Consider the following 22,958-nt stretch of genomic DNA (forward strand, 5'->3'; position numbering starts at 1 on the left):
CTAATCATAAATTAGTCCGTTTCCACAAAAATATCTATTTGCTCTATTGAAACACCATTTTCTTACACAGTAACTGCGAATATTTTATTTTATTTGCGCGATCTCTTTCCTGCTGTTAGATATTGTTTTTAAAGTACCCGTTAGGCTGCAATAAGTAGAATTTCAGGCATTTCTGTACTGTACTTATCGTTAACATCAATATGACTTTAGAATGTGTTTTTCACATTTCTTCAGCCACACTTCAAAACCATGTTTGTGAAATTCTTAGAGAACTAGATACACTAGTCAACTAAACAAAAATTGAAAGTTAGCGTTCAACGTTAACATGCCATAGGCAGCATGCATTCTGTGCTGTTATTAAAACCTGAAGCTTTCAGACAAATAGTACTAGAGTACTTTCTGAAACCCAAGGATGGATTCAATGCAGATGTTCCTCTGCTTCATAGGAGTTGGAAATACATATCATTGATGAAGTGAAATGGTGACTCCCTGTTGTCACAGCAATGCTTCAGACTGTGCAAACTAATTTTCGCGGGCTATTATAATAAAAGGGAATGTCGCGCTAAGCACATGAAAACACTCGTCGACAACTTGGTGTGCAGCGAGGCCATTGCTCATTTTATCCACAGCGGGCACAAAGAGTAGCACTTGAAAGTTAGATTTCAAATCAATGCCAAACATATTGCTTTCAATCTATTGGAGGGGAGGGGGGGTGGGGGGAAGAAATAACACTCTCTTGCCTTTGCTCCACCAAACACCCACTGGCAAAGAGGAGAGCAGTAGTGCTGACAATTGAACTGTAGTCTGGACAAAAGACTCCTCATAAAATGCCATACACAAAGGAAGCAAATAATTTTAACAGATCTTGAATATAGAGAGACGTTAAGGCTCGGTCGGGTCTTTGTGTTGAGCACTTAATCTCATCCTTGCTACCCGAATGCTCTCAACGTTTGGAGCATTCCCTAAGAGGTTCAATGGCCTTCACGCTGCGAGTAAGCCTCGCAAGGCTGCGGCCCACGTAAACTGAAAGACCCTACCAGGCAGCTTGCCAAACTGTAGCAGAAGAGAAACTGTATAACTAGCTCAATTAATATATATAGTTTTCAATCCATATAATTGTTACATTAATGTTAACTGTAAGCGTTTATATACTTGCTTGAGACTGATATTATACTTAGCCAGTTTTCTTTTTCACCCATTGCAAATTCAGTCGAATGACATCAATCAAACCTGAAAACACCAAGAGATGATTGCAGAATCAAATCATTTGGAAACACCGAGCAATGTCACCTTAACGTAATTAACAACGTTCTGTTTCCCCGGGAAACCTCTAACCCAAGTCTAATTTTGCTTGAAAAGACAAAATGAAACCCGTTAAGTGATGAAGCGATTAAAACATATCCAGGGGGTTTAAGGCAGTAAACAACAAACACGCTCCCAAGTCAAACCAATTAAAAAAAAATGTTCTGGAGAAACTCAACTAGTCATGTCGACGCAGCAAATCAAAGTGGACCTTATTTCTGCGTTTATCGGATTACAGAGAAAAAAAGAGAAAATCACCAATATTTATTTGCGTTTGCACAGAATATTTTGAACATTAGTGTTCCTGTCCTGTCATTGAAAATTTCAAAATGATCACAAAACTCAGCATAAGGAAACTCCAGATTGCGTTTCAGATGAGTATATCAGCTTTTTTACATCAGTATCTTGAACAATGTTCTGTCTAGTGGTAGATACGTCCCAGGGCGAAACAGTCTGGGGGGGGGGGGGGGGGAACAAAAACCTCAACCCTCTCGTAAAGCTTTAAACATTGAATGGGTTTAATACATTTCTTCAAATAATCCAACCGTATTTCAGCCCAAGTGTTTCCACACCAACGCTCCATATAATCAAGTATTATGCGCGGCTTGATCAAACTCCTTTGATTAGATTTGCAAATGACGGTCTGATTGACGCCTCTTTGCAGTCTCTATGTCAGTTTCAACCCATTCACGCGGTAGACGTGGGAGAAACTGACACGCACTGAGCTTTCAGCACCACGCGTGGTCCGTCTAATGCAGGCACGGAGAGAAATAGCCATTTTCCAGGGACATAGAACGGAGGCTGGAGAAGTCGCCAAGACAGAGCGGGTCCTCGACTTGACAGATGATGAAGTCAGTCGCCAGTTCTTCGCAAACTCGGGTCAACTCCGCCAGTTTTGCGCCAGGTTCCACAGACAGCCCGTTTTCGCGCTGGTGTTGTTTATGGTCATCCAAGAGCAGCACCGTGGTGAGATGCGCTATCCACTTTGCAGCCAGCCGGAGGATGTCGATTTTCGAGACCTCGACTTCAGACAAAACTGGCAGAAGCTTGCGCAAGTCCTGGAAAGCCAGGTTGACTCCATGAACCCGTTGTCTCTCCCTGGTGTTGGCAGCTCTTCTCTGACGACTGACCCCCGTCAACATCTTCTTCTTCCTTCGCGTTTTCTTTTTCTTCGCTTGCTCAACGTTTTCTGCACAAACCCCATGCCAAATGTCCATCGTTGGGAGGTTTTTTTTTGTTCGCCGTGCTCTTTCGTGCGCGAAAAAAAAGTTGACTCAAAAGTTTTGGCTGCACGAACCGAAACTACATTCAGAAGCGGAGTTTCTTGTTAAAAGTAAGCGGCCAGCTGCTTCTGAGCTGCTGAAGTCAGGATGAAAGGAACAAAAGAGGCCACTTGGTTAGATTCAACTTAGAAACTGATTATCATATTGAAAAGAATCGGCCTTTAGAGACTGTGGAACGTGTGCAATTCCCTGGGAGGGAGGAGGGTGAGCCTTGAATGTTATATTGGTGCTTACATCTGATTTGTTCAAAGCCGAACTCCAGTGTTTCAAATCAGGATCGGAATAACCTATAATTCTGCAGTTGTTGTTCATATGCAGTCAATGTCGTTATCCACGCGTTGTCAGTGCTGACAATTAGGTGAAACATTAACGTGGACGCTGTCCAATTTCAGTGATGTTTTATTTTATTGCATCGGGTTCTAACTTGGTCGTTTATCTCAGAAGATACTGGACAAATGTTCAAAGAAAAAATATATATAATTTACCTAAAGAACAATATGTTGCTATAACACAATACACATTCTAATGATGAATCAGGAAATACAAGGCTGTGGCTATATTCATGATCCAACAAATTTTCAATGGTAAATGCCAATATTTTCCTGTCTATTTACTGGTCATTTTAATCTTTCAGCTGTACCCAGTTGAATCTCAGATGAAATAAAACTTAAAATGTATGTTCTTATCATCTTACTTCAGAGAAACTTGTCCATTTCCAACTACCTTTCTTTCAAAATGTTTCAAATGAGTTTTCCTTGAGCCTAAATCTGTTTAGATTTGTCACGATTTCCTCTTGCAGTGTCTGTATTAGAGGCAAAACTACTTTGTAAAACTTTTTTTTGTCAACTGACTTATTGACTTTTTTCACTGTCAATATTAAAATTCGCTGTAGTTTGCTTTTCAAAGAGGTCAATGGATTTAGAAAATCTTTGCATAGGATTATAATAACATGCATCAAATTTTTACCTTGAGAGATTCAGCTTATCTCAAAAGTTTAAACTTGAGTTGTCTATTTTAGCAAATGACTAAAAGATTTTACAATTACTTCAGTGTAGTGTTATGAACCCTGAAGATCCCAAAACCCAGCAGCAATAGATATTCTCCAAGACAAATGGTTACTTTAAAAAAAATGTTGCTTTTAATTATCTTTAAACATGAAAACAGGATCAAACTTTAACTTATTACTATTAACTTAACTTCCAGTGTTTTGCCGAAGAAACTTGCCCCACCAGGGTTTTCCAGATGATAATATTTTCTTTCAGGTCATCACAGAGTTCCTTTTTGTTTCCCTTATTTTAAGTGAAAAATTAGACAGCCAGTCCTTTCCTCTTGTGTGAACCACAAGGGCTTTGACCAGGCTGAACTAAGCACTCACAACCCATGTTCCAAATAGGGTTTTCCACAAGCTTGCCAGCTTGTTCTGTTCCAGTCCCAGCTCTGCTGCTGCTGACAATAGAACTGTATAACTGAATTCTCTCTCTCTCTCTCTCTCTCTCTCTGTCTCTCTCTCTCTCTCTCTCTCTCTCTCTCTCTCTCTCAGATAGAAGCCTGTTTTCCTCTCTCTGCTTGCAAAACTACATGTCAGCAAGTTCCAGTCCAGACAGCCTGTGGCTCCGACGAGTTCTTAAATCTGTTGCCCTTTTTTTGTAAACTGCAATCCATTAGTGAAGTCTCTTGGGCACTCTCCAAAGCTTTTTCAAATGCTCTTGGCACTGGCCTGTCTAGCATGAGCAAAGCTGCAGTATTTTAAATGAGATCTGTTTTAAAGTGTTTGTATGTGACCTACACTTAAAAACCTGCCCCAATTTATCTCCCAAAAACATATTTATAATCTGTCACAGTAGTCAACTTCCATGCAGTATCCATAATATCACAATTTGCCATCTGTCCATGAACAGGAATTCAAGGATAGAAAAGTAATGCTTTCAGTTTCCTGTTATTTTAGTTGGAACTGTGTGGCCTTGTCCCTGATGCAGAGCATAGTTGGCTAGTTCCTTGAACACCTTGATCTTCTTGGACTCCTGGCTGAAATCTTGGTGTATCAGCCCAGATGGGGAGCCTCATCCACAATACATTAGGAAGTAAATTTTCAGATTTCAGATTTTAGATTTGCATACATGACATCACATACAACTCTGAGATTCTTTTCCTATGGGTGAGCTAGAAGTATTATTTATTGGCAGTGCAAAAAAATCTGTACACAATGTAAATGTGTAAATGAATAAAGAAATGTCAACAGCTGACTGTGTAATACAGAAATGAAATAAAAAAAACAAACAATAAAGTACAAAAGTAAAAGTCCTTAAATGAGTCCCTGATTGAGTTTATTGAGTAAAAATCAGAAAACACAGTTTGTTCCAAATATTGGATGAAAATTTTATTACTATCCCAACACATTTTAAATTCAAATCTTTAGATTTGAACCCAGTATATTTCAAAGTTCAGTTTTATTATCAGAGCACATACAACTCGGAGATTCTTTTACTTGCGGGCCATGTAGAATTTCCACTTATAGGTATGCAGAAGAAAACTGTACTTAAGAAAAGATACGGATACAAAAGAGATAAATGTAAACAATACAGGAAAAAAAAATCAATATTCAGTAATAAATAATGCGCAAAGTAAGAGTCCTAATTTATTGTTTTGGAATTTGATGGTGAAGGGGAAGCAATTGTTCTATGAATCTGGTGGGATGAATCTTAAGGCACCTAGACCTCTTTCTAGATGGCAGCAGTGAGAACAAAGCATGTCCTAGGTGGTGTGGAACCTGGATGATTGCTGCTTTTCTTCGATGGCAGAGTTCCATGAAGATTTTTTTGATGGTGGGAGATTTTTACCTCTGACATATTGGGCTGTGTCTAATAGCTTTTGAAGGGCTTTCCGCACAGAGAGGTTGGTGCCCCCACACCAGGTCGTAATACAGCCAATGTGCACACTTTCCACTACACATCTCTTGAAGTTAGCCAAGGTTTTCAATGTTAAACCATACCACCTGAGGAAGCAGAGGCACTGATGTGCTTTAATCATGATGACATTAATGTTTTGGATCCAAGAAAGGTCCTCAGAGATAGTGACTCCCAAGAACTTAAATTTGCTCATCCACCCCACCTCTGTTCACACAAGGAGTGTACACCTCTGGTTTTCTCCAACTAAAGACCACAATCATGTTCTTGATTTTTGTGAAATTTAGTGCAAGGCTGTTGTTGGTGCATCATTCAGCCAAGTTTTCTGTCTCCTTCCTGCACGTTGACTCATCTCTCCCCACTACTGTGGTGTCATCAACAAATTTGTAGATGGTATTGTGCACGAAGCCATACAGTCATATGAGTAAAGTGAGCATAGTGGGGGCTAAGAACGCAGACTTATGGTGTTCAAGTACTGTTGGGGATTGCGGAGGAGATCTTCGAAACATTCCTTACTGTTTTAGGTCTAGATGTGAAGAAATCAGTTTAAAGAGAGCGCAGGTGAGTTAAAATGAAGTGTGAACTACAGATAAGCTAGATACAGAACCATTGCAACTTCCAAATTATTGCATAGCATGTTATCAGAATGTACAGGTTGTTTTTTTTGACAATGCTGTGTCATCCAGTATGTGGGATCTGGGCTTTCAGCAAACTATTCAATGTACATCAAACTAATTAACTGAGATACAGAGAAAACATAGAAAAATAGGTGCAGGAGTAGGCCATTTGGCCCTTCAAGCCTACACTGCCATTCAATATGATCATGGCTGATCTGTACCCAGTTCCTGCCTTCTCCCCATACCCTTTGATCCCCTTAGCCACAAGGGCCAAATCTAACCTACTCATAAATATTGACAAGGAACCAGCCTCAACTACTTCTTGAGGCAAATAATTCCACAGATCCACCACCCTCTGAGAGAAGAAATGTTTCCTTATCTCAGTCCTAAAAAATGACTACCTTATCCTTAAACTGTGATCCCCTGTTCTGGTTTTTTTCCCAGCATTGGAAACAACTTACCTGCGTCTAGTCTGTCTAAACCCTTAAGAATTTTATATGTTTCTATAAGATCCCCCTCAATCTTCTAAATTCCAGCGAATATAAGCCTAGTCTATCCAACCTTTCTTCATATGCAAGTCCTTCCATCCCTGGTATCACTCTAGTGAATCTTCTCTGCACCCCACTCCATGGCGAAGATGTTCTTCCTCAGAAAAGGAGACCAAAACTGCATGCAGTACTTTAGGTGTGGCCTCACCAAGGTCCTGTAGCAGGATCTCTATACACCTGTACTCAAATCCTCTTGCTATGAATGCCAACATAGCATTCACCTTCCTCACCACCTGCTGCACCTGCACGCCCACTTTCAATGACTGATGCACAGCAACAAGTCTCTCTGCATCTCCCCTTTTCCTAAACAGATGCCATTTAGATAATAGTCCTCTTTCCTGTTCTTACCTCCAAAGTGGATAACCTCGCATTTATCCACATTATATTGCATCTTCCACGTCTTGGCCCACTCTCCTAACTTGTCCAAATCACTCTGCACCCTCCTAGCATCCTCAACACAGCCAACCCCGCCACCCAACTTCGTGTTGTCTGAAATTTCTGTTCTGGTCACCTCAATATTAGAAGGATGTGGAAGCCATTGAAAGGATGCAAACGAGATTTAGAAGGATATTGCCTGGGCTGGGGAGCATGCCTTATGAAATCAGTTTGAGTGAACTTGGCCTTTTCTCCTTGGAGTGACAGAAGATGAGAGGTGACCTGATAGAGGTATATAAGATAATAAAAGGCATTGATCGTGTGGATAGTCAGAGACACTTTTTTCCAGGGCTGAAATGGTTGCCACAAGAGGATAAAGGTTTAAGATGTTGGGGAGGAGGTACAGAGGAGATGTCAGGGGTAAGTCTTTTATGCAGTGCTTGAAGTTTGTCAAATATGTACAGGAAAGTTTTCTAAATCAATATATTGAGGTACTAACTAGAGAGAGGACAATACTGGATCTCCTATTAGGGAATGAGACAGGACAGTTGACATATACTCTATGCATAGAGGAATCATTTGGGTCCAGTGATTATAATGCAATTAATTTCAAGTTAACTATGAAGAAGAATAGATTTGGTCCTTGGGTTGAGATTCTAAATTGGATGAAGGCTGATTTTGAGGAAAGGAGAAATGATTTAGAATGCGTAGTTTGGAATAAGTTGTTTTCTGGAAAGGATGTGCTAAGGAAAATAGTAGACCTTCAAAGGTGAAATTTTGAGAGTACAGGTATAGAATTTGTATGTTCCTGTCAGGATTAAAGGTAAAGACAGCGGGCAAAGAAAACCTTGGTTTTTGAGGGATATTGGGAATGTAGTTCAGAAGAAGAGAGAGGTGTATACCACATATAGGCAACATGGAGCCAATGAGGTACTTCAGGAGTATAGAAAATGCAAATAAAACCCCAAGAAAGAAATGAGTAAGGCTAAAAGAAGACATGAAGTTGCTTTGGTAGACAATGTGAAGGAAAATCCTAAGAGTTTCCTTAGATATATTAAGAGCAAAAGGATAGTCAGGGCAAAATTGGTCACCTTGAAGTTCAGAGAAGTCAGCTTTGTATGGAGCCAAAAGAGATGGGGGAAATCTTAATTTTTTTCATCAGTTTTCACTCAGGAAATAGGCACAGAGCCACAGGATGTAAGGAAAACAAACAGTGAGGTCAGGGAACCTATACAGCAGGGGTCAATCTTTTAACTTTTAATTTTAATTTTGACATACTGCATGGTAACAAGCCATTTAGTCCCATGAGTCCATGCTGCCTAATTAATCTACAGCCCAATACATACTCGTGGGCCAAAATGGCCTGTTACTTTATGTCTAAATTAAAAATCAAACATTTGGCCACTTCTGCTATACAAAATAAAAAGGAAGAAGTGCTTGCTGTCTTAATGCAAATAATGGTGAATAAATCCTCAGGGTCTGACAAGTTATTCCCTCTGATCTCGAGGGAGGCTAGAATAGAAATTTCAGGGGTTATGGCAAGAATATTTTAAATATCCTTAGCCTTGGGTTTGGTGCAAGAGTATTGGAAGGTTGTTCTGTTATTGAAAAAAAGAAACCCTGAATATTATAGTCTGACGACCCTAAAATCAGTAGTAGATAAATTAAAGGTCAGATATACAATTATTTGGATAGCCAGGAACTGATTAGGGTCAGTCAACATGGCTTTTTTTTGTGTGGTCGATTGTGTTTAACCAACCTTGTAGAGTTGCTTGAGGAGGTTACCAGGAATGATAATGTAGGAAAGGCTGTGGATGTTGTGTACATGGACTTTAATAAGCCCATTGATTTGACAATGGCTGGACAGGAGAAGCTGGAAAGTAGTAGTGGATGATTGCTCCTTAGACTGGAGGCCATGGCTAAAGTTGTGCATCAGGAAATGGTGCTGGGACCATTGTTGTTTGTCATCCATATCAATGATCTGGATGATAATGTGTTAAAATGGGTCAGCAAATTTGTTGATGAAACTAAGATTGGAGGTATTGTGGACAGCAAAGAAGGTTTTCAAAGCTTGCAGAGGGGACTGGTCCAGCTGGAAAAAATGGACTTAAAAATGGCAGATGGAATGTAATGCAGAGTAGTGTAAGGTGTTGCATTTTGGAAAGACAAACCAAGAAAGGACATACATGGTAGGGCACTGAGGAGTGTGGTAGAACAGAGGGACCGGGGAAATACAGAATACAGAAAATGATGTCACAGGTAGATTGAGTTGAAAAGAATTTTTGGCATATTGGCCTTCATAAATCAAAATATTGAGAATTGGAGTTGGAGTGTTATGATAAAGATATATAAGACATTGATGAGGCCAAATTTGGAGTAATGTGTGCAAAGTTGATCACCAAATTGCAGGAAAAATATCAATACGGCAAAAAGAGTGGAGAGAAGATTTACTAGGATTGCCTGGACTTCAGGAACTGAGTTACAGGGAAAGGTTAAACAGGTTATGACCTTATTCCTTGGAGCATAGAAGAATGTAAAGAGATTTGATGGAGGGGGATAGACAGAATAAATTTTCGTATGTTTTTTCCACTGAGGGTAGGTGAGATACAAACAAGAGGACATGAGTTAAGGGTGAAAGGGGAAAAGTTTAGGGGTTACATCTTTACACAAAGAGTGGTGCGAGTGTGGAACGAGCTTCTAGCTGAAGTGCTGAATGAGGGCTCAATTTTAACATTTAAGAAGAATTTGGACAGATACATAGATGGGAGCAGTATGGAGGGTTATGGACTTTGCTGCAGGCCAGTGAAAGCAGTCAGAAAAATGTTTTGGCACAGACTAGAAGACAAATCCACACTTAATGAAGTTTAAAAGTTTTGAATGCTTTTTTTTTCTGTGAAATTTTAATTCTTTTTAGTTTCAATTTTGTAAATTTTTAATTGTTTTTTAAATGGTGGACTTTTTAAAAATAGATCCATACAGCTTGGAAACAAGCCCTTCAGATCACCATGTCTGTGTGATTCATTGGGCATCATTTGCACTAATCCTAAACTGGTCCCATTTTATTCTCCCATATTACCATCAACTGTCCCCAGATTCTAACACTCAACTAAAAACTTGGGGAAATTTATAGTGGTCAATTAAACTACTTACTTTCTTGGGGACGTGGGAAGAAACTAGAACACTTGAGAAAGTGTTCACGGGGATGACGTGCAAACTCCACACAGATAGTACTAGAAATCAGGATTGAATCTGGTTACATATTATGTGAGTATTACAGATCTACTAGCTCAACTACTGTGTTGCCCTATGCCACAATGGTAAGTGCAGGCTACTGTTAGAGATAGTAAGCACCCATTTTGGGCTGGGCAATGCTATGCATCCAACAAAGAAAGCAAGGCAGCCACATCCAACAGGGGAATGAGAGAGACTGTAGGATCTTTGCCATCTGCTAGTCTCCGGCTAAGTTGCAGCCCCAAGCCCCATATTTCAGCATTCAATTGCACATATCTAATGGCCCAAAAACAAGGCTTTGTAACCAGAATCATTCAGAATGTTGTTGTAGTGGGACATTTTAACTTCCCCAATATTGATTCTGATGTCCTTGGTGGCAAAGGAGTAGAAGGAGTAGATTTTTTTTCTTTCAATGTTTTTATTATAGGTGAAAAATACTTGAGGAGAATAGGAGTACATCATCAAAAAAGAAAAAAATTATGCCACAATTAACAAATATATTCTCAACTCCTCAAACTGAAATCTTCAATAAAAATAAACAATTAATTTTATTTATATAAAACCTCACCTAATTGAAAAACAAACAAACAAACAAAAAAGTCTGGGCAGCCCTATCCTAAAAATTTATTAAAAATTAATCATCTGGTCTTCACCAACAAAGACAAAAGAAATAAAATTAAGTATAGTCTTGTGGAAATAATTTATAAAATGTCACCAAATCTCTTTAAATTTAACAGAGTATCAAATGTACATCTCCTAACTTTCTCTAAATTTAAACATGACATAATTTGAGAGAACTGTTGAGTCAAAATAGGTGGATTAGAATCAGTGTTCTCTTTATGTTGTGGGTGTGCAATTGTGCACAAACAGTCTGTGTGCACGTGCATATAGGCACAAAATCGACCGTATGCTCAAAAGTGTGCTCAATGATTTCCATTGTGTGTGCCTACACAGCTCAGAGGGAACACTGAATAGAATCTTTCCATTTAGATAAAATGGTTCTTTTTTTGCAGAATTTGTTAAGTGCATCCAGGAGAGTTTCTTGAAACAGTGTTACACTCAAGACCAGGGGAACCAACACACGAGACCACTGCTATTCCACCAAGAAGAGCACATGCCAAGCCATACCACGACTTCACTTTGGCAAGTTTGATCACCTAGCTGCATTTTCACTCCCAATGTACAAGCACAGACTGAAGACCACAGCACCATTGGTGAAATCGATGAAAGTATGGTCGAGGGAGGCTGAGGACTGCTTGCAGGACTGCTTTGAATTGATGGACTGGACAATATTCAAGAACTCATTCATAGATATGAATGAATATGTAACACGTTCCACAGACTTCATCAAGACCTGTGTGGATAAGTGTGTGCCCACGCACACATACCGGGTGTGCCCCTAACAGAAGCCCTGGATGAATTAGAAAATTTGCAACCTGTTGAGGGTGAGAACAGGGGTGTTTAAGTCCGGGGATTTGGATCTTTACAAAAAGTCCAGGCATGAGCTGTGGAAGGTCATCTCTGAAGCAACGTGGCAATTTCAGAGGAAGCTAGAGATAGAGACAGATACATGCCAGCTATGGCAGGGAGTGCAGGCCATTACAGCACACAAAGTGAGGGAAAACACTGCAGATGGCTGTGATGCTTCACTACCCAATGAGCTGAACACTTTCTCTGCCTGCTTTGGGAAGAAGAAGAAGAACAACTAAACAATGCCTACTAGAATCCTTGAAAAGGCAAAGAACCCTGTGATATCTGTCTCTGAGGGTGACATCAGAACATCATTCAAGAGGGTGATCCTTTGCAAGGCATCAGGCCCTGAAAGTGTACCTGGCAGGGTAGCGAAAATCTTCACTAACCAACTAGCTGGAGTGTTCATGGACATTTTCAACCTCTCATTGTTGCAGTCAGAGGTTCCCACCTGCTTCAAAAGGGCATCAATCATCAAGAGGGCATCAATATTCACAAGGACATCAACCCAAGAAGAGTAGTGTGAGTTTCCTCAATGACTACCACCCACTAGCACTAACCTCTACTGTGATGAAATGCTGGTCATGGCCAGAATTAACACTTACCTAAGGAAAGATGTGGGCCCTCTGCAATTCACCTATTGACACAATCATTCCATACCAGATGCAATATCGCTGGCTCTCCACTCAACTTGGAACACCTTGAAAACAGCAATTTATACATGCGGATGCTTTTCATTGATGACAGCTTGGCCTTCATGCCATTATTCCCTCAAGAAGCTACAAACTTTAGACCTTTGTACCCCACTCTGCAAATGGATCCATGACTTTCTCATTAGAAGACCACAGTCAGTTTGAATTGGAAACAACATCTCCTCTTCACTAATTATCAACACAGACACACCCCAAGGATACATGCTTATCTCACTGCTCTACTCATTATACATCCATGACAGTGTGGCCAGGCACAACTCCAATGCTATCTACAAGTTTGCTGGTGACATCACAGCTTTTGGCAGAATCCCAAATGGCAACGAGGAAGCATATAGGATGGAGATGGATCAGCTTGTTGAAAATGGTCTAATGATGATAACCTTGCACTCAACTTCAGATGATTGTGAACTTCAGGAGGAAGTCAGGGGAAAACATGACCCAGTCCTCATCGAGGGCTCAGTAGTGGAAAGGGTCAAGAACTTAAAATTCTTGGGTGTCAACATCTCCAAGGATCTGTCCTGAAGCCTCTATATTGATGCAATGACAAATTAGGCTAATTAGTGGCTATACTTTGTGAGGTGTCTGAGGAGGTTTGGTATGTCAATGAGGACTCTCATAAACTTCTGCAGGTGTACCATGGAAAGCTTTCTGGCTGGATGCATCACTGCCTGCCATGGAGGCGTCAACTCTCAGGACAAGAATAAACTCCAGAAAGTTGCTAACTTGGCCTGTGACATCACAGGCACCAGACTTCATTCCATCGAGGACATCTACATGAAGTAGTGTCTTAAAAGCAGCATCTATCCTCAAATATCCTCTCCACCCAGGCCATGTCCTCTTCACTCTGCTACCATTGGGAAAAAGGTACAGGAGCCTAAAGATGAGCACTCATGGGCGCAAGGACAGCTTCTTCCCCGCTGCCATCAAATTCTTGAATAGTCAATGAACCAAAGACACTGCCTTACTTCTCATGCACTAATATTTTTATTTTTTATAGTAATGTTGCAGGATGGTTATAATATGTATGTTTGCACTATGACATGACTTGTTCATGATAATAAATTCTGATTCTAATTCTGATTCTGAACAGTGTGTAGATGGTCCTACTGGGAAGGAGTCTGTACCAGACCATGCATTTAAATTTTTAAATTGTTGGTGTAGTGGTTAGCGCAAGATGTTTACAGGTCCAGCAACTGGGACTGGGATTCAATTCCAGTGCTATCTATAAGGAGTTTATACATTCTCCCCATGTCTGCGTGGGTTTCCCCCAGGGGCTGTTTTCCTCCCACCATTTGAAACATACTGGGGCTGAGGGTTAATTGGGTATAAATTGGGTAGAACGAACTCGTGAGCTGAAATGGCCTGTCATCGTGCTGTATGTCTAAAAATAATCAGACTCCAAAAAGGTTGAGGAGTCTCTATGCAGTCTCTGTCATTAAACAGCAAAGAGATTCACGAAGATCTTACTTGGACTCTAGGGATTGAGTTTGAGAGGCTGGATATGCAGGAACATTCCCCCCCCCCCCTTGTTTTTTTCCCACAGGTTTATAAAACCATAAAAATCATAGATGAGACAAATTGTCATTGTCTTTTTCCAGGGTAGTGGAATCTAAAACCAGATAGCATCAATTTAAGATCAGAGGGAAAAGATTTAAATAAAACCTGAGAGGCAAATATCAAACAAATTATAAGCAAAAGTAATGGAGGCAGATACAATTATGGCATTTAAAAACATTCGGACATGTAAATGAATAAATGCAGGGTCACTTAGACCAAAACAACCTCCCCTCCCAAATCTATTCTCAGCTTTCCTCTCTCCAGTCCTCTTATCATATCCAATTAACATCTTTTGTGTGTTGGTCTGTACTCCTTCCCTTTTCCCCCTGCTTTTTAATACAGTTTTAAAAATTTATACTGTGAGGAAGGACTCAGGCCCGAATCTTCGGTAATATATCTTTATTTCCTATGGATGCTTTGAGTTCCTCCAGCATTTCTGTGTTTTTACTACAATCACAGCATCTAATGACTTTCATATTTCACTTCAGGTAACCAAATGGGTTGGCAGGGACAAGTGGGACTAAAGGGACTGTTTCTTAAATGTAGACAGTAACAGGCCCTTTTGGCTCATGAGCCCATACCACTCAATTACAGACAATTGACCTACAAGCCTGGTATGTTTTGAATGGTGGGAAAAAAACCATGTAGATATGGGGAGAACATACCAACTGACCACAGACAATGCGGGATTTGAATCCTTGGTCCCAATCACTGGCGCTGTAACAGCATTGAGCTAACTGCTATGCTAAGCATACCTCCCCATATCTCTATGATAACAGGCACCTGGGAACATTGTTACAATTACATTCCCCTGCAAGTCAGATCCCAGCCTGATTGAAGATGTGTCAACAATCCTTTGATGCTATTGAATCTACCCCTAAAAAATCCCCACTTAAACTGTGGGAATAGTGTACTTTTACTGTAAGAATTGCAAGTGGTTCATGAAGCCAGATCACCATAACCTTTTCAAGATTAATTAAGTATTGGTATTAAATCTGGTCTTGCCACTTATACACAAATTCTAGGAATTCTAAGTAAATAAAAATAGCAACTACTCATGAAAATTATTTAAATTGTTGTGGTGATACTTCCACCAGCCCACTGCAGGGGACGATCTCTGTACCTGCAGGAAGACCACCTAAGGGACTGACTCCACCTGGCCAGCTGTCAATCAGCCGACCTGAATAGACCACCTAAGGGGCTGATTCCAACTGGACGGTTGCCCATCAGCCGACCTAAATATAAAAACCTGAGCCAGCCCCTCCTGAGCCAGTCACACGGGAGCCGCCAAGGCTTGAACTGGTGTTCAGACTTTGACTGGAATAAAGCCTGTTGTACAGTCTTTTGAGTTTGTGCTTGCCTGCTGTTACGGCAGTGTATCATAATTATTAAAAGAACAAAAGAAAAAGGAACGAGACTAGATATCCACTCCAATCAGTTCTGCTATTTAATAAGATTGAAAATGAAACTATACCTTGTTTAATTCTCCTGACTGATCTCCATAGTGAAGAAAACTATTTTTGCTGCATTTTAAGTTAGAACATAAAATATTACACACAGTACAGACTCTTCAGCCCACAATGTTGTGCCAATTCATCTATACCTTTTGAAAAGAACTAAGCCCTCCCTAACGCATAACCCTCTGTTTTTCTTTTATCCATGTGTCTGTCTAAGAGTCTCTTAAATGCCCCTATTGTTTCAGCCTTCACCACCACCTCTGGCAATGCATTCCAGGCATATATTTACCTCCAATCTGTAACAATGAATGTTATATTACTGGTTATGGACTTGTTAAAGTCTTTCATGGAGTTATTCTGCCACCTACAAAAGTAAAATAAGATCACGTGAAAGTAGAGATTAAAATTATTAGCTGAATTGAATGGAGGAAGTTTCTCTATTCAATCTCTGAAAGTACAATGTATTTACTTAGATAGCTCAGCCAGTGAAAATATTTTGACCAATAGCTCTTTTATGAGTAACATGGAGGCCAAAAATATCTAGCACCTGAAAGAAGTCAAGAATTTTTAAAAATATATTAAGCTGTCCAACCAAACTTAATTCTCCCTTGACAAGTTTTGGCACACATTACTGTCTGAGTCTGTAGAAGCTGTGTGAACTCTGGATGCAAGGAACCTTCATATATGATTCTAAGATGAGTGCTGGGCGATCTTTGTATAGTTAAATAATATTTTGCATATGCAACCCATTATTAGTTTATAGATTGGAGAATTCACTTGGATTAAATTATTGGTGCTTTAGATCAGAAATCACTGTTAATGTCTATAGCAAATTGCTATTTTCACATGTGATTGTAAACAAGTAAATATATACATTTCTTGATAATTTAAGGCCTGCAGTGATTGCTAGATCTCTTACATTAAGGGTACCATTAATGAGAATGCATTGTCTTTCTTGATTGTGATTTTATGCAGATTTACTATTTATTTATATTACATAGAAGGTTCTGATTTATTTTCTGATGAAAGGTTAACGACTAATGATCAAATGCAAAGTAGAAGAATGACACCTCATAATCCTGAGAAAGAGTCCTGAACTGAAAGCCTTGACTATCCATTTCTCTCCATGGATATTGCCTGACTTTGTCCTTGGGAATCAAGAGGGAAAGGAAAAGAGAACTTGGAAGGAGGTGGTCGAATGAAGCAATAAGGAATGGAGTCAGAGGTTTGGAGATTGAGGGAGGGGATAAATGTTCCGGGAAAGGAACTGAGCAAGAGTTTATGCAAGAGTTAAAAAAAAGTGCTTTGGAGGAAATGCTGAGTGTGTGGGCATAGCAGGCAATAAAGTGAGGGTTAATGCATTATCATTATCATTTTGGGTTGGCAGTGGTTGAGAGTAAATTCTAGGATTGATTTAAATATAAAAGTTTTGGCATGAGAAGCTCAAGCAAAAAGGCTCAATAGAGGTTCAGGTAAAAGCAGGTTGGTCTTTCAGACAAAGCACAGCATGCCTCATTGCAGTGGGAGTATCGGTCAGGCTAGAAGATAGATAATCCTGCAAAATGTGGGACATAAGGAGACTTCTAGTAACCTTGGGGACTAGGGTGGTGGAAAGGGCATCCAGCTGCGACTCCAGTTAACTTGTTTAGCAATTAGAGCTGGAGTTGGATGAACTCAGGATTATCAGAGAGGCAGAGAAAATTGTAGATTGCAGGTGATGTAATCTCATTTTAAGTACAGGCTGCAAGCTGCGGTGTGGCTACTTGGAAGAGCAAAGGGAGAAAGCAGGGATGTAGAGCCATTTCCCTCAGTAACAAGTGGACAGATTGGATACCATTGGTGTGGATGACCTATCAGAGGGTAACAGCTGCCAGGTAATTACCATCATGACTATCTCTGAGCTCAAAGTAGAAGGTGATTTCAGGCAGAATGATAGTGGTAGGAGACTCCATAGTTTGGGGTATAGATAGGTCTTTCTGTGATTGCAAGTGAGATTCTAGGATGGTGATGTCTCTGAGTGGGTACATGGCAATCTGAGAGGTGAGGGAGCAGTTGGAAGTTTGGTACCAAAGATATGGGTAGGAAGGGAGATGTCGAATTCTGAACGGATTTAGAGAAGAAGGTAGCAAATTTTGCAGTTATATTGTCAGGATTGCTAGCTGAGCAATCTGCTAGCAAAGCAATAAACAAGAAGAAAGTGCTTTTTAATGAATGGCTAAGGAGTTGGTGCAGGAGAAGTGTATTCAGATATTTGTATCATCGAACTTTCTTCCAGTGAAGGTAAAACCTTTACCAGAAAAATAGTTTATACCTGAACTAGAAAGGGAACAATATTCTCATGGGGAAGTTTGCTTGTACTATTTGGCAATGGCAGGGGCAGAGTGAACATGCCTGAAAAGAACAGAATGGGACAGGTGAATAGCTAAAGTGAGACTGATGGGATGCCATTTTGATACAAAGAATATTGTTAGTAAGGCAGATGAGAACCTGGATTGGTGCTTGGAATTATGATGTGTTGCTATACAGAGACATGGCTGGGCTGCAAAAGGGACAGGATTGGCAGCTCAATGTTTGTGAGTGTCAGTGTCTTAAATGGGGATGGAGAATGAGGTAAAAGAGATGGACATGTGACATGCTAATCAGCTGCACTCAGAGAACATGGTGGACTTCACTATGGAGATAGTGTAGTTAGAGATCAGAAATAAGGAAAGTGCAATCACTCTGAGGGCTATGCTAAAAGCCCAAAAGCCACTGAGGCAGAGGAACTGAAGTATAGACAGATTATGGAATGGTACAAAAGCAACATGGTTGTTGTAGTGGGATATTTTAACTTCCCCAATATTGAATCTGACTTTCTTTGTGCCAAAAGAGTGGAAGTGGCAGAATTTATTAAGTGCATCCAAGAGATTTTCTCGAAACAGCATTTAGAAAGTCCAATCCAGAAAGAGTCCATTCAAGTCCTTGCATTTACAAATGAGCCTGGCTGGGAATAGTGATCACTCTTCCTTAATTTTAAAGATAGTTATGGACAAGGATAGGCATGGGGCTTGTAGAGAAGCACTAAATTGTACAGGTATATAATTACAGGAATTAGACAGGATTAGGGGAAGTTGATGGGATCAGATTTCAGTCAAGCCCATAAATGATGTATGGCAATTGCTTCAGGACCAATAATTAGAGTCCAGGACAGGCTTTTTCCAGTACAGATAAGGATGACAAGGTAAGGGAACCATTGACAAGTGATGTCATGAACTTAGTCAAGAAGAAAAAGGAGGCATGTGTAAGGTACAGGAAGCTACAATTAGTCAGCGTCCTGGAGGAATATAAAAACACAGGTAAGAGCTCAAGCAAGACAACAGGATGGCAAAAAGGGCCATAAAATATCATTGGAAACAAAACTAAACAAAATTTCAAGGAATCACATGACTTTAAAAATAGGAGGATAACTAAGGAGAGGATAGGAGCAAGACAAAGGAGGAAATTTATGCTTGGGGTCAGAGGAAGTGTGTGTGGAGTGCAATGAATACTTTTCTTCATTGCTTACCAGGGAAAGGACATGGTCAGTGATAGAGAGCATAATGTGGAGTATGCCTATATGTTGGAGCATTTTGTGATCAAAAAAGAGGTGGTGTTATGTCTTTTGAGGAAAATTAAGATGGATACATCCCCTGACCCTTGATGTAATATATCCTTGGTTATTGAGAGAAACAAATGAAGAGATTGCTGGGATCTTTGCAACCTGAGCAGTCCCAGAGGACTGGAAAGCAACTACTCTTGTAATTTTGTTCTAGAATGGAAAAAAAAGGATAATCCAGGAAATTATAAGCCTGCAAGCCTCAGATCAATGATGGGGAAACTATTGGAAATGACACTTTGGGATAGGATTTATTCACATTTGGTAAGTCATGATCAGATTAGGGACAGTCACATGGCTTGTGAGGGGAAGGTAGTATTTTATCAATTTGATTAGGATTTTTAAGGAGGTTAGGGTATTGGATGTTATCTACATGAATTTTGGTAATGTGTTTTAGGTTCCCCCATGGTAGGCTGATCCATAAAGTTCAGATGCATAGGAACCATGGTGAATTGACAAATTGGAATTGTCTGGATCATAGAAGACTGAGATCGTGGTGGAAGACTGTTATTCAGACAGTAACCAGTAACAATGTTATTCAGTCAGAGCAAGGAGACTATATACAATTACTTGTAGCATTCTTTAAAGCATGGATGTGCAGAGGGATCTGGGGTTTCCAAGACTATAGTTCATCACACAATAGATCGTGTGCTGAAGGAGGCATATGGCATTGAATATAAAAGTAGGTCATGTTGCAGGTATATGAAATTTTGGTTAGGCTGCTCGTGGAATACTCTATGAAATTCTGGTCACCCCATTGCACAATGTATGTAGTGGCTTTGAGTCAGGTATTGAAGAGGTTTGCCAGTATGTTGCCTTGCTCAAAGGCTATTCTGTGGAGAGCATTTGGTGAAACTTGTTTTTTTTTAAATCCTCTGGAGTGTAGGAGACTGAGGGAGACCTGATTTAAAAAAAAACAACAAAAAAAAACCTATAAGATCATGAGGCATTGATGGGTTGGACAGTCATTTTTTTCCTCAGAGTAAAATGGTCATGCGTGAGAGGGCATGTGTTTAAGGTGAGAGGAAGGAAGCAAGGATGTTCAAAGGAGATATGAAGGGTAAATATTTTGCACAGTGCTAGGTTACCTGAATGAGCTGCCAGGGGTAATGTTGAAAGCAGATATACTGGTCGCATTTTTAGGCTTCTGGATATACTTGAATATGGATGACCTGGAGGGATACTTGCTGGGTGCAAGCAGCAGAGTTTTAGTTTACTTGAATATTAATTTTAGAACAGATGTGGGCGGAAGTGCCAATTTCTTTGCTGTGTTGTTCTATGTATGATTGTGTCTTTATTTACGCTGAAATGTTGGTCAGAGTATATCTGAGTGGGGGGAGGGAGGGAGGGGCATGACAAGATGGTATAGGGAGTAGACGTGGGATTCCACCACTCCCCAGCTCAATAATTAACACCCAAATTTTAAAAAACAAAAACAGTTTCTACTTTAAAAGTATTTCTGATAGAATTTGAAGGAATTCTTAAAGCCATAATAAAGGGTATTAAAGCTCAAACTTCAAAAAAAAGCACAGTTTAAAAGAGCAGAAAGTACAGATGAATTGAGGCCTACCTCATTGAAGAATCCACAGAGGTCAATTTTGGCGCAGCCGAAGACTCAAAGGATCAGTCAGGCAAAGGTATCGTTAACACAGGCACCCTCGATGCAAGATGGTCCTGCTACTGGTTACTTGCTGGAGAAGGTCACACCTGTGACTCAGAATGCGCTCCTAGGGACGCGAAGCCTTGTGAGAGTGGGGGCGCCACTCCCGATAGCAGCCGCGGGCATGCCAGACGAGTTGCCAATGTGCTGAGCCAGACTGTGGAGATGTCGGACCTTCAATAAGGAGGCCAACCTGCACTGGGCATGTGTGGGGACTCGCAGATGCACACGACTTCTGACCCAGCCCCGACAATCGGGGCAACTCTCTCCCGACGGCCCAAATATGTCAGACCTGCTTGGGAGGGAATGCTGACCCAGAGTTGGGAGGCCCGGGCAGTAACATTCATTTTGGAATCAGAAGAAGGGGAAGAAGAGGAGTTAATGGAACAACCTGAAGAAGATGCTGAAGTAATATTGAAAGCAGCTAAACTTCTTTAAGGTAGGCCTCAAAAGCTTCGAAAACTTTAAAAAGAACTCCTAGAACTAGATCTCCCACTCTTCAAACTTTTAAAACAGTACAAGTGGAGGAAGATACCACTTTGTCTGTTTCAGAAGAGTTTATGCGGCATATGGATAATATGGCTCTTCAAGTTACCCAAGGTTTTCAAGAAAGCATGCTTTAATTTACTGAATTAAGAGAAGTGGCATCAATTAAGCAGGATGTGATTAAATGTTTAAGAGAAGTAGATGTGTTCTAGGGTGAATTTAAGGATATAAAGTGAGCATTTTGTGATTGTATGGATACTGTAGATCGATATACTGAACAAATAGATTATTTGGAAGATTGTCTTACAGACTGGAATGTTCAGAAGCATGAATTTTTGCAGAAGATTGATTCGCTGGAAAATCAAAGTAGACATAACAATGTTAAAATAGTGGGTTTGCCAGAAGATTTTGAAGGAACAGATCCAGTGAAGTTTTTTTGGAAATGGATTGCTGAGGTGTTGGGAAAGGATGCCTTCCTGTAAGGATTAGAACTGGACAGAGCACATAGGACAATACAAAGAAAACCTTTTCCTGACCAGCCTCCAATAGCTCTTCTTATTCGTTGTTTAAGATATCAAGATCGTGAGTTAATTTAGCAATTGGCAATACAGAAAGCTCGGCAGAATTAGGGCACTATAATGATTCAAGGCCGTAGGGTTTTCTTCTATGCAGATTTAAGCCAAGATGTGATAAGATGACGGAAGGAGTTTAATCCAGCTAAGGCTGTGCTATGGAAGAAGAGTTATCAGTTTGTTTTTAGGTGTCCCGTTGTGTTGAAGGTGTTCTATGGAGATTTTCAAGCTAACTTTTTTGACGATGAAGCTGAAGCTTCTTTTGCTAATTCTTTTGCTAATTCTTTTGCTAATTCTTTGATGAATAATTCACATAGTTCTGAGTTGTAGAAACAACCAAAATCACAGAGTTCTCCAAAGTGTAATGGGTACAGGAACAGCAGGAAGAATGTCCAAGACCAACATTCGACCCAGAAAGAAGAGGATTTATCTGTCATTGTAACTGGTGTTCAGGGCCAATCTGTTGGAGTTGTGGGTGTAGTAGATTGAATTAACATTGTTATTTAGGTGATGCTTTGAGATATATGAATATCAGTTGGGAGGGTGGTGGATGGCACGGTAGCTTCTGAAGTCATCTGCCACTAGTGGTTTAGGCCGCACCCAGTCAGTAAAGGAGGGTACAACTTGGTGTTTTTTTCTTTTTTTTCTTTTAGAGGGGATTTTCTTTTCCTTTTTTTTCATGGTTTATTTGTATTTTGTATTTAGAGTAAGGTAAGGGTTTTTTTTTTCATTTCGAAGCTTAAGTGGGTTGGTTGTGTTGGGAGTTATTTGTTAAGATAAAATGAGTAAATTGAATTTTGTGGCATTTAATGTTAAAGGGATGAATCATCCAATAAAGAGGAAGCGAGTTTTGGATTATATCAAGAAGATGAAGATGGATATTGCTTTTCTGCAGGAGATGCATTTGACAGAAAAGGAACACTTGAAATTGAAGTGGGATTGGGTTGGACATGTTTTGGCATCGTCTTTTAATTCTAAAACTAGGGGAGTGGCGAATTTGATACATAAAAGGATACCCTTTATTTTAGAATCTGTTTTTGACAATCTGGATTGAAAGTGAATTGTAAATTGTTTTCAGAAGCCTGGATTTTATTGAATTTATATGCACCAAATGAAGATGATGTACAATTTGTTACTGATGCTTTTTTAA

This window comes from Narcine bancroftii, chromosome 1, assembly GCF_036971445.1.
Source record: "Narcine bancroftii isolate sNarBan1 chromosome 1, sNarBan1.hap1, whole genome shotgun sequence".
Taxonomy (NCBI): domain Eukaryota; kingdom Metazoa; phylum Chordata; class Chondrichthyes; order Torpediniformes; family Narcinidae; genus Narcine; species Narcine bancroftii.